Below are 12,809 nucleotides of genomic sequence, written 5' to 3'. Positions count from 1 at the left end.
TACCCAGGGCACCAAAATCAAATAGAGTGATAACAGGGGCTACAGGGGCTAAACCATAGGGAAGATAAACAAAAGAAAAAATAAATAATCTCACATAGTTTTTCTTTGATGTGGATTATCTAGATAATTATCTAAATGTTCTACTAACTGTGTAAGGAAGCAGGCCCTACCACTGACAAGCCATTTCAGAAGGAAGAGCTGTGCTGTCTGTCCTTACATGCAATGCCATCCTCCACACAAGAGAAGTTTTGGGGCCTCATTTACATTCCCTGCACATTCCTAGCCTTGCTTAGTATTAAGTCCTGTCCATGTGTTCTTTATCCATATGCCAAACTCACCACAGATCACTTCTGCCCATCCTCTCCTTCATCTAGACGGAGGAAGACCTTCACATTTCAGGACTCGCACCTGAGTAGTAGCTTTTCCACTAAAAAATGTCCAGTACACAATACTCCCCATCCCATATTTTCACTAACACTGTTCTGGAATGCTGTTAAAATTCTGGCAGTGACAGTAAAAAGATTGGAGCAAATAGTTGGAGGAGAACAAAGATATCAAGACCAGAAGAAAAGTTATACTGCAACATGGCCAAGAAACAAGGATGAATACAGGGAAGGCAACTGACCTGCCATGTTGAAGGAAAGAAAGAAATAAGCCACTTGTATTTCAGAAACAAGAAATCATGTCTGTAAACAAAGAAATGTTTCCTGTTTTGTTCCATCAGTAATAAAATATTGTCACATGAGTTGTAATCAGTCTGTAACATAATCTGTGTGATGGTTCAGTCTTTTCTTTTCTCCTTCTTCTTCTTTTAGTCAGCCTGATCTTCACCTTGGTAGACTTAAATAACAATCCTTCTGGGAAAAGGGTAGAGAAAAATCTCTGCCCAGCACTATTTAAGCTTGTAGAGAACATTTGCATTTTTATTCTTTTCTTTTCCTACAAAGTCTCCTTTGAAGGAAACTCTGGCCTTACCTTCTCTTTCATCTCCCATGTGGAAATTGTCTATGGGCTAGAAACTCTATGAGTCTTTATGTTCAAGGATTTCACCTGTAAGCCATTCAAAGCATGAGGTAAGGTTTCAAGCAAAGGTAACTTTAGTAGTTGGGTCTCATTTCTGCCCTCACACTCAGTTCTCCAGAGTTGTATGGATAATTGTCTGAATGGATGAGCCCTTTAACTAAGATGTAAACCTGTGTTTCCTGGTGTCTGATAAAGGTATTTGGAAACTGACACTTTAAAAGGAAAAAAGGAAAGGAAACAGAGGAAGAAAGAAAAATGAGAGGGAAAATGAGGGAAAGAAAGAAAAAGAGAAATGGAATCTAAAGGCTTTCAAAGGGATTAGAAAAATACACCCCAGATGGAAAATTTTATAAGACCTGGAGAAAATGTATAAGTGAAATATCAGTATCATAAAATAACAGGAAATAGTGTAATCTACCTGATGGAGAAAATTGTCACTTAAAAAAACAGCTATCCTAATTTCCTTCAAAATTGTTCTTGTTTTTGAGCCAATAAACTACAGCTATGGGCCTTTTTTCTGCCAAACTCATATTTGCCAACAGAACCTCTGTGTGTTTACAGTTGAAACTTTTCCATTCTATTTTTTTTTCTAATTAAAATAAAGCCACCCAGGGGCAGACAGAAATCATGCATTAAGGGAAGAAAACTGCTAATGATCTGGGCAAGTTCTGATCCAGAACTTTAGAAGAAAATCAGAGTGTATGTTGGAACAATGTACTCAAAGCAAATTTGGGGGCTCAACCCCAAAAAATACATGAGAGAGAAATGCTATTTTTCCTTAAATAAGCAATAACAATTAATAATAATAATAATACAATTTATTTTAAGTATGTCTATGGTTGAAGATAAATCAGCAGTGCCTAGGGCACTTACTCTGGAGAAATATAATATGAATATAATTTTTGCCTTTTTTCTCCACTTGAACTCCCTGGGATGCAGTATATGATTTAGTAAGCAATTTCTGAGCATATGCGTGAAAACATGTTTGGTTGCTTAGGCAGGGTATTATCAGGATTCATTTCCTGTTATCTTTGTGAATGATTTTAACTGGGATGATTGTAGTACTCCCAAAAGTAGTTTTTAGAATTGGTTTTGTAGCCCAATACACACACACACACACACACACACACACACACACACACACACACACACTTTAAAACAGGGAAATTAACAGACATTGTGCTTAGTGTAGTAAGGAAGGGGAAATGAATTGGAACTCAAAGATGAAAGTACAAATAGAATGATTTTAAGGGAGGAAATAATGAATGTCATGAGAGATGGGAAGATAAAACATCAGGGAGCTCAAGGGACATAACGATGGAATGAGATCCAGTAGAGTCTTCTTAACATTCTAGTATTTATACAGCACCTTTAGGATTTAAGAATATTCAGATATAATCCTGAATAAGCTTGTGTACATTTAAACAGAGATCTACACATTTATTGGCTCATTCACTCATTTAGTGCGTGTTTCTCAAATTAAATGGTGATATGGGGATAGATCAGTGAAGCAAATAGTCCAATATCCACCAAGGAGCTGATACTTTGTCAAGGTGCTGATGTACCTAAATATTTTATTTACTTTGAGCACATAAAGCATTTTGAATTCTTGGTTTTAGCTGCCAATAGATCAAACTTGTTTTTAACATTTATCATCTCATAACTATGGGCAGATTTTAGATTAGGTGTCAGGAAAGATAATGAAGTAAAGTTCAGATATGTGTACACAAACCTTCCCAAAATTACAGCATTAAAGTGATTTCCTAAGGCCATACTTGGAAAAGTTATACAGATTAGGCACCGTTCACTTATAAATTGAGGAGAAAGACCAATAGTTGTGATTAAGAAAGTTTCATGTCTACCAGAAGTCAGATGTAAGAAGAATAATAAGGCAGGTTGTTTTCACATCATTTCATGAACAGTGTGGGACAGAAAGAATATAGAGTGTGTGGGGTTAGCTTAGGAAGCATTTGGGAGAAACACTCCTAATTGCCACATAAGAGGAGTTCTGAGAATTAGTCTCTTGATGCATTGAAAATAACCTTGAAGTTCTTTGTCTTGCTCAGTTCTTAGGTTTTTCTTGGAAGGTAAACAATGTACAAAAAGGACTGGTCCCTGATGATACCATGAATCTAATTCCTCCTGCGGACAATGGGTTAGAATTAGTTGTTTGAGCTTGTGTAATTGCTAGAAAATGGTTTGTCAATATTATACAGAATAAGCAAGCAGGATTTTAAAGATTAATTGATCCAATTTATTTTCCATAATAAAAAATCATCATAGTCAAAGAGTTATTAGATATTCAGGAATCTTCTTCTTGAGCTCTGGACCTATGTAGCATGAAGAGCCTGAGGCCAGGGTTAAAGATTTCAGCAATACATTTTGGAGGTAGAAGCACAGGAATGTGGGAGTTGCCCAGAGGAAAAGGAATTATAGGAGTCATTGTGATCCAGTGGATTATTTCTTTTAGCTGTTGCTTCATAAGTTGCCAAGATACACAGTAGGTCTCCTAGAAAGTATGATTATAAGCTTAACATGGAGGTCCACACTTATTAGTCTAGCACGTGGGAGACAGAGGAAGGAGGATGGCTAGTTTGAGGCCATCTTGGACTTCGAAGTGAGACCTTGCATTTCTCATTCTTATACCAAAAAATAAATTTCTGGGAGGTCTGCAAAGAGACTCACACTTGAGTGGAGACAATATCAGAACAATTTTGTCTCCATGGAGACAATAGCAAGGAAAAATTTTGTGCTAAGTTTCCTCTGGTCTCATTGGTTAAGATGTAATCTCTAGAGAGTTTTTTTCCCCTGAGGTTTAATATCTCTTTCCTTGCAACCTCTCACCAAGCCAGATCCTAAGCTAATTGATGTAGTATTCCAATCAAATTTGGAAGGAAAGGGACAACTTAGCATGAGTGGGGACTCTGATGAAGAAGGAAGAAAAGAGACAGGAAGAGACTCAAAGGACCATAAGGGATGCTAAGGAAAATCTATCTGCTGGATGCTGGTGGCTCATACCTATAACCCTAGCTACTTAGAAGGCTGAGACCTGATGATCATGGTTCGAAGCCAGCCTGGGGTAGGAAAGTGTATGAGTCTCTTATCTCCAGTTAGCCACCCAAAAGCTAGAAGTAGATCTGTGGCTCAAGTGGTAGAGTGCCTGCTTTGAGCAAAAAAGCTAAGGGTCAGTGCACAGGCCCTGAGTTCAAGTGCCAGTACTGATACACACACTCAAACATGCACACACACACACACACACACGTGCATATACACACAAATCCAGCTGCATGAATTTACCTCTGTTTGACTCTTTTGGCTCTGGCAGTCCATTTTCCTCTAGTCTTAATCAGGTTATTTTGTCATTAGATCTCCATGAGCTTTCACAGTACAGCAACAGATTCTGGTTTATCTCTCCATCTCTTCACATTCAACTGAGGTCTTGACATAGAACATTCCTTTAAACAAGACTAGAAAGAAGAGAATTAAAAAAGAAAAAGAAAAAAGTGAGGACTTTAGTTTGAAAATCTGAAAACTCTCATTGTTTCATTAACCTTTCTTTCCATTGAATGTAAAGCCCAGGCTTCCTTGTGGATGTGGCAAGAAGTGACGAAAGAAGCATGTGTGATCATACACTTTCCCTGTTTTACACACTGAAACCAATGTAGCATACCAAACCATCCCCACAACCTTTGGACTAACATTCATAATAAACTGGATTATGTCCTGAAAGAAATGGGAATGAGAAAATTACAGAATTTTAGCAAAGCTGACATGCTTCATTTGGGGGTAGTAAAGTATATGATTTGTCGGGTCTGTTTTCCCCTTTTATCCCAACTCATAGTTATGTTCATTGGCTTGTCTGTCAGAGCAAGGCAGAAGGGAGTAGGTAGAATTCACTCTTCCCTATCACCTGGATTTATTTATTTATTGTTGGAATGGGTTAGTGTACTTTCCTTATAAGCCAAGTAAAGGAGTCACACAGTCTCCAAGTCCCCTCCCCACAAGGTTTCAGAAAGAAAGCATTCTCAAAGAAGTGATTAGTTCCCTAAACTGGAAATGGGAGTCGGAAAACCATAGAAGGCTTTCCAAAAATATACCCTGAACTGATGCTGAAGGCAGATTTTTCTTACATCACAATCAAGTGCTAGGCTTTCCTTCCGGATCTGGTCAGTATTTTCAGCTTTCTTGGGGTTAAACATAGCTCAGAAACAACGTTGCTACAAAACAGAGTGGAAAACAGCAGTCTCAGCTTGACTTGATTTCTCTGGATCAGGGTGGGTGGGTTGCTGTTATCCTGAAATAGCATGTGAACAGTCACAATTTTCTCAAACTCCTTCTACCATATTAAATTACCAAAACAAATAACAGCTATATTTTTATCTGCATTATCAGCAAGATCATATAACACAGCGTAGGCTGGTATCACTTAACAAGTTAGGCTTAAGGAAAAGAAAAATCTGTGGTGGAATATTGGAAAGAATTGAGCATTAATGCATACCACAGCATTTCTGGCTCTTTATGGTATTATGGTGAATTAGAAGCGTTAGAGTGGACTAATTGGCTCAGAATCCCTGTGCTCGGCAAATGTAATGCCCTGTCTTAGAAACTAAACTCCAGACCGATTTCTACAGCTTATTGTACCAAAGTGGGATGCTCTTATACAAGAATTATACCCATTTGGCTTGGCATAATATATGATCAGTATAATCCTTTTTGTTTAGAACTTCAGGGTGAAAAATATAGCTGCTTACCTATTAAACTAAGAGAGGAAAGGAAAGGACACATAGCTAAATGAAACATGAAAATATTCTGTTATTTTGATTTCCAGTAGAGCCGACCCCTCTATAACTGAAATATTCATGCTTGTTTTGGGACACACATTTAAGTTACAGGAAATTAAGAGATTTGTTTGATGTAAAAATAATCTTGTTTCTTTTAACAGCAGTATTTATTGTTTAAGTGCTAATGAAGTGTTCCTAAGTTCTAACAACCTTGCTAATTAAGGCAATTCCTTTAATTTTGGCTAAACGTTTTGTGTTTCAATTAATCACATATTTGAAAGTTTGACAGCCTGGATTGATCTTGCCTATCATGTAAGCACTTTCTAAGTTGATTGGTTTGAAAAACCTAGTGAATGAGTTTAAGTTTTTGTGCTGAGTTAAAAAACTCTCCTTACAATTGCAATTATCTTTAAGAATGAAAGACAAAGACAGTCCTGAACTTATGGTTTGAGTTAATGATTTCTTTTGATATTATAATGATATGAGAAGGGCACATATTCTGTAGACGTTGCATGCAGTAGACTGTTGAGTTTTCCCTGGAGTTGTTACACGTGTCGAGATCCTCTCTGGAGAGCCTGACTTGCGGTGCTGAGCACAGATTCAAGTGGGCTGGGTGACCCTGAATGACCACAAGGGGAAACCACTGATACGTGACTGTGCACAGTGGGGCTAAGCCAGTGTGTTCACTAAATTAGCTAAATATTCTTTTGATTTATAATGCTTTTAAGTTTGGCCACAGAATCGATCAGCCAACTTATGGAATTGCAACCTCTTTATGCAACTATGTAGTAATAATAAAAGAAATGGATGTGTTCTCCATCACCAATTACAGAACACCTGTATTTTCATTTGTTTTTATCTTTCAGTTTGCAGCAAATAAGGGTAGATTAAAACAGTCACAGGCGGCTTAGTGATCCATTCTGAGAAGTGTACAGTCAGGAAATTTTGCTGTTGTGCAAGCATTATACAGCATACTTATGCACACCTAGAAGGCAGAATTCCATTGCTTTTCAAGGGCTTTTGGTGCAATCCTGAGACCTGGTAATAAGGGATGTATGAGGTTGTTGCCAGTGCCTCTTTGATCAAGGGCTGTTTCAATGAGTAGAAGGAGTGCATTCTAAAATTAAAGATCAAAAGTATAGTGTAGGGGATACATAAACCAGTAATGTGGCCAATTTATGATCAAGTATCATGTGCTGGATCTGATTGTATAGGTTAATCCTTTCATATGACTGGAAGGACAGTAGGTTTGTTTATACTACCACTCCACAAACATGCGTGTACTGTGTTGCTCCTTGACATTGCACAGTTACAACCCCAGGCACTAGAACTTTCTTCGATTCATGACACTACTCATCAATGTGGTCTTTTCTTGACCAAAATGTCATTATGAATTGCATGACTTTATGGTTTTTAAAGAAAATTCGTGATCCTATGTTCACAGAAGCAAAGACTCATAGAGTTTCAAGGGACATTCAGAGTGATGCAGTTAACCCAGTACAGAAAGCTCTGCCTTCTACAGCTTGCCTGAAGCTCTCTGCTTATACATTTGAACTCTCCTAGGAGAGGGAATCTTACTATGTGAGTCAGCCCATACATAAGATGATGCTAAGCGAAATGAACCCCATTCCATCTCTGGATGGCCAACTCCATTAAAATGTTCTTCCCTAAGCCGAGTTTAAATCTGTAATTTTCCATCTGCTTGCCCTACTTCTTACTTTTGGCAAAAGAGAAATCGAACATGATTTCTTTTCTATATGGTAACTGCTTAGATATTTGAAGACAGCCCTCACATTCCCCTTGTAGCATTCTTTTCATTTTCTGTTTTATGCATTCTGCTCACAGGCCAAGTTCCCCTATTATACAATTATGTTATTGAGTTTTTGGAAAACAAGCATAGAAATTCATATTTACATTTATTAAGTTTCATTTTTTTGTCAGAAGAAATACAAATAACTGATAAAACATAAGAAATAGCTTAGTCTCATGAGCAATGAAAAGAGTAAGCTAAGAAAATGAAATACCACTTGTAACTTGGAAGTAACCAAAGATTAGCAACAAAAATAATGAAATCATGAATTTTGGCAAAGAAGAAACAAGAAAGAGACCCTTACATACCATTGGTGGGAGAGAGACACTGTATAACATTCCTGGAAGTCCAGTCAGCAATATATATGTCAACAACCACAGTGTAGGAATTATTGTAAGAAATTAATTGTTCTGGACAATGATTCAGTTGTAAGAATGTTCATGGCAACAAATGGCCAAAATAGCAAAATTGAAAACAATTTTATAGTGGTTAAATAAATTATAGAATGCCTGCAGTGGTCCTGGAAAATTATGTCATACAGGAATATTAAATGATGTGGCATTAGTTGGAAAAAAGCTTAGACAACAATATGTGATGAATGATTCTTGGTCTCTGAAACACAAAATAAGTATTTAACAGTGCAGAGACAGACTGGGCTCTGGTGGCTCATGCCTATAATCCTAGCAACTCAAGACACTGAAATCTGAGGATTGCAGTTCTAGCCTAAGCAGGAAACTCTGTGAGACTCATCTGATTAATCACCAAAAACCCAGAAATGAAGCTGTGGCTCAAGTGGTAGAGTGCCAGCCTTGAGCAAAAAAGCTCAGGGACAGTGCCCAGGCCCTGAGTACAAGCCCTAGGACTGGTACACACACACACACACACACACACACACACACACACACACACACACACACACACAGAGCAGAGAGACAGATATGACAGATATAAATGAAAAATCTTAGGAGGATTTGCACCCTTGCAAAGCTACTGGTTAGTTAAATGAAGCCCCCTTTGTTTTACATTATCATTTCACACTATGGCTGCCAAACATTATGAATCATTTTCCTAGCACATAATCTATTTGCTCCTTGCATAGCTTCTTGGACTCACATCTTTAAACTGTACAAACACTCCATTTTTGCTTCTACTCAGCTGATCCTATAAAAAGTAAAGACAATAACATGATATTAAGGGCAAGAATTTTTAAAAATTTTAATCAAACAGAATTCCACTGTTTTCTCTACTAGGTCAAATAATATTGGTTCGTGTGCTGATGTAAAAGATGTATATTCGTTAATTCAGCCATATACTCTTTTATCAAATGCTGTGCTTACAAAACACCTACTAAGTATACCTGTGATAGATACTTCCTGTGATCTATAGATCAGCATCTTCTTATGTTTTATGGAGATTTAAGCTTGGGCTGCGACATTTCACCTATTAGTTTGGCAAGTATTTCTTTACTTTTCTTTCTTTCTCTTTTTTTTTTTGTTGCCAGTTTTGTAGCTTGAACTCAGGGCCTGGTTGCTGTTCCTGAGCCTCTTTGTGCTCAAGGCTAGTGCTCTACCACTTGAGCCACAGCACCACTTCTGGCTTTTTCTGAGTAGTTTATTAAAGATAAGAATCTCACCAACTTTCCTGCCCTGGCTGGCTTTGAACTGTGAGCCTCAGACCCAGCATCCTGAATAGCTAGGATTATAGGTATCAGCCACCAGCGCCCAGCTTGCCAAACACTTCTTGAGAATCTATTATAAATCTTCTCATATAGAGGTTGCTAAGAAAGCCAGTCACTGTTCCTACCTTTATGACATTAAAGATGTGTGTGTGTGTGTGTGTGTGTGTGTGTGTGTGTGTGTGTAAGAGACTGGGACGAGGAGGTTGAGTGATAGATTTTAGTTCTTTTTGTTTGTTTTTCTTTATGGTAATGGGACTTAAACTTAGGTAGTGGTGGTGGTGGAGATAATCAGGAGGCTTTAGGGCTCTCAGCTTCAGAGTGATCCAGTAGAAGTTGAAAGACACAGTGCTCTGCCCCCTTCCATGTGAGAGTGCAGTTGTGAAAGCCTGGGAGAGATGCAGGGTGATAGGAGGCTAATGAGGGAAGAGGTTTTCTATCCCTAGGAGAAGTAAAGAACCAAAAATGATGTACTAGTGATGACTCACCTGGGAGGTGGGAGGTGAGCACTCCACCCAGGCAGGGTCTAGATGCTGACTAACAGTAAAAGGAAAATGGGTACAAGGAACTGAGAGGAAGCCAGGACAAATGGAGTGAAGAAGGAGGTAGATGCCAGACCATAGTGTGTCTTTGTAGACTGTTAAAAATTTATGTAAACATTCATAGTAATTGGACATTCACAGGAGTTTGGGACAGAGAATATTTTGGTCTCTAAAACAAGGTATCATTTGACTATATTGCAATAAACATGCTGAAGAGAGGAAAAAGTTGATGTTCAGAGATTAAATAAGAGACAAGAGCGTGGAATGGTATCTGTCAAAGCACTGGACAATGGATATCATGGAAGAACTTTATCCCTTTACTTGTTGAAGGAAGCCTTGCCATTGGCCTTATTTACAGAGCCTTGTTCTGGTTTGTTACTCTCTGTACTTCTACCCACTGGAATGACCTCCTGAGAGCCTATCCCCATTCCTTTCTGGAAGATACTCTGTCCCCAGTGTGGGTTTAGCTTTAGGATACAGGTTGGCTTCTCTGGTCTAATATTTGTTCCTCCCTCACCAAATTTATTGGTTGACACCTAATACATTGCTATCAGCAGGTAGCTCTCTGAGGGGTGATTAGATCTAAGAAAGAAGTATGTATGCCTGAGATTAGTTGTTGTAAATGAGGCCCAAGAGAACTGCTCTCTCTCTTTCATTGTATGGGGACATAGTGAGATATGTTCTGTGAACCAAGAAGTGGTTCCTCACTAGACACCAAATCTGCTGCTGCCTTAACCTTGGGTGATTTCTTATCAGCCAAAGCTGTAAGGAACACAGTTGTACAGTTTATGTAGGCAACCTGGTTTAGGATGTTTTGTCATAGCTATTTAAATAGACTAAGGACAGACACTAGAGCCAGCCAGGGGCAGAGACTGTGGGGAAAGCTTACACAGTTGTCAGGAAGCATAGCTCAGATGTGCATGCCTGTGTCCACATGTCATTCACAAATACCTTGTAGTTAGGATGGGAAAATAGAGATTGGCCAGACTGTGGTCTACAGTTCAGGAGACAGGGGCTAGTTCTTCTGTATCACTAAGTAAGGGCATGGAACTTGTCCATGGAGAGGTTTTTATTTGAAACATCCCAAGTCATCATGTAACTCCAGCTCCTGTAAAGACCAGGATGATGTAAATAATGCACTTAACAACCTCTTCACTTTATTCTTATCCTTTAGGTTCTTAGATATGGTATGTGGGACTTTTGCCTTGGACCCTGGACCAACTAAAGGAAAGAATATGTTTCAGAAGTACGTAAAATATAAATCTGATAGGATCTGGTGGCTGAGTGTAGACAGTGAGGGAAATCAAGTACTAGGTTATTGTGAATTTCCCTCTCAAAAAGATGGAGAGAGATGTTTTTGGGTAGAAGATACAGGGAAAGGGTTACAATTTGGGGGAGGATCAAGAGTTTATGGTTGTCTTCTTTCTTTTTGCTGCATTTGTAACTGGGTTTTTGGACTTAGTCCATGCTAACATCAAACTCTCCAGATTCCTACCTGAGTCTCTTGAGTGCTGGGATTATAGGCACGCACTGTTATGCTGGACAAGGGTTTTTGTATTTTTCTGACATGCTGATCTTTGGCAACCATGGTCAATGGAAAATATGTCAAATGGAATTTATCAGCTTGGAATACAGTTGGGTTATTTATCTCAGTAAGAAGGTTAGATGGCTACAATCCTCCTTTGTTTGGTAAACATGAATAATTGATGGTATGCAATGGCATAGGAGAAAGAAGAAACTTCACAACGGACCAGATCCATTATCGTGTATTGAATGATACAACAAATCCATGATAGGAGTAATGGCAGCTTTGTATGAGCAATGAGTCTTCTGGTGTTTCATGCTACAACTATTAGAACCTCTCTGCTATTGCTTATATATTGAAAGTAAGACAATTGTCCATTTTTTTAAGCTAGAATTATGCCTTATTGACCCTCTTTTTCCTTCCTCTTGTTATTATTGTAATGGGCTTAAAAAAAACTCCAATTCAATGGAGATAGAAGTTCATTTCAACATTTCCTGTAAAAAATGATTATTTTCCCAGTGTATACATTAAAAGGTGCCAATGGCTACCATATACCTACGTGATGGAGCAAGCTGAATTATAGCATATTGTTTTGCCAAAATAAAGCAATTACTTAGCAGGGAGGTTAGGAGAAGCGCTGAGTTTCAATACTTGTAGGTCACATGTACAGTTCCACACATGGATTAGGGCACAGAAAATGCAATCCCTTCATCTTCAGTGGGATTAGACAGTGCTAGAATCGGAAGGGAAATGGCTTCCTGCTAAAATAACCTGTGGTATATCTGTTTTCAGATGGATTTGCTGCAATACTTCACATTCGGTGGGATAGAAAAAGTAGCCAAACCCAGGAGAGAACCCATGGCTCCCTTTTCCTCTCTTAGAGATCAAGATGGGAAGTGTTCATTTTAAAGATAAAAGTGGTCACTTCCACATTTAAAAATCATTCATCCATATGTATAATCTATTAATGTGTTTGTGTCTCCCCTGTGGTGATGTAAGTGTAAATGATTTTGGAACATATGGAGTACATTTCTTTCAAGTAAACAGATTGTCAATATTCAGGAAGACCCAGAAGCCAAAAAAGAAATATGAGCTTCTCTTGATCCCCTTGACTTTGGAGAAATTAGCAACTACAAGTTATAGAAAAGAATTCCCCATTTCCTATGACATAGCAATTTCTAAGCTAACACAAGTTTGTGTTTGAGCTTCATGCTGAGTGTTACAACCAGCCATGGGACGTGTTTAAGGGTGGTTATGAAGTTTTAGATCAGGTTCACATCACGATGACATCTACAATTGCTTATTGGCACTTGGTTGGTTCCGAGCTAGCTCTGGTTGAATGTGAACAGGGGATGGGTTTGTACCATGATCAAACTGATTAGATTTGTTCTAATCTGTGATCACAGATGTGGTTAACTCCAGTTATACATTCTAGACTACCTACTAGATCTTG

Source organism: Perognathus longimembris, chromosome 11, assembly GCF_023159225.1.
Source record: "Perognathus longimembris pacificus isolate PPM17 chromosome 11, ASM2315922v1, whole genome shotgun sequence".
Lineage (NCBI taxonomy): Eukaryota > Metazoa > Chordata > Mammalia > Rodentia > Heteromyidae > Perognathus > Perognathus longimembris.
The sequence above is the reverse complement of the archived record's forward strand: the minus strand, read 5'-3'. Positions refer to the sequence as shown.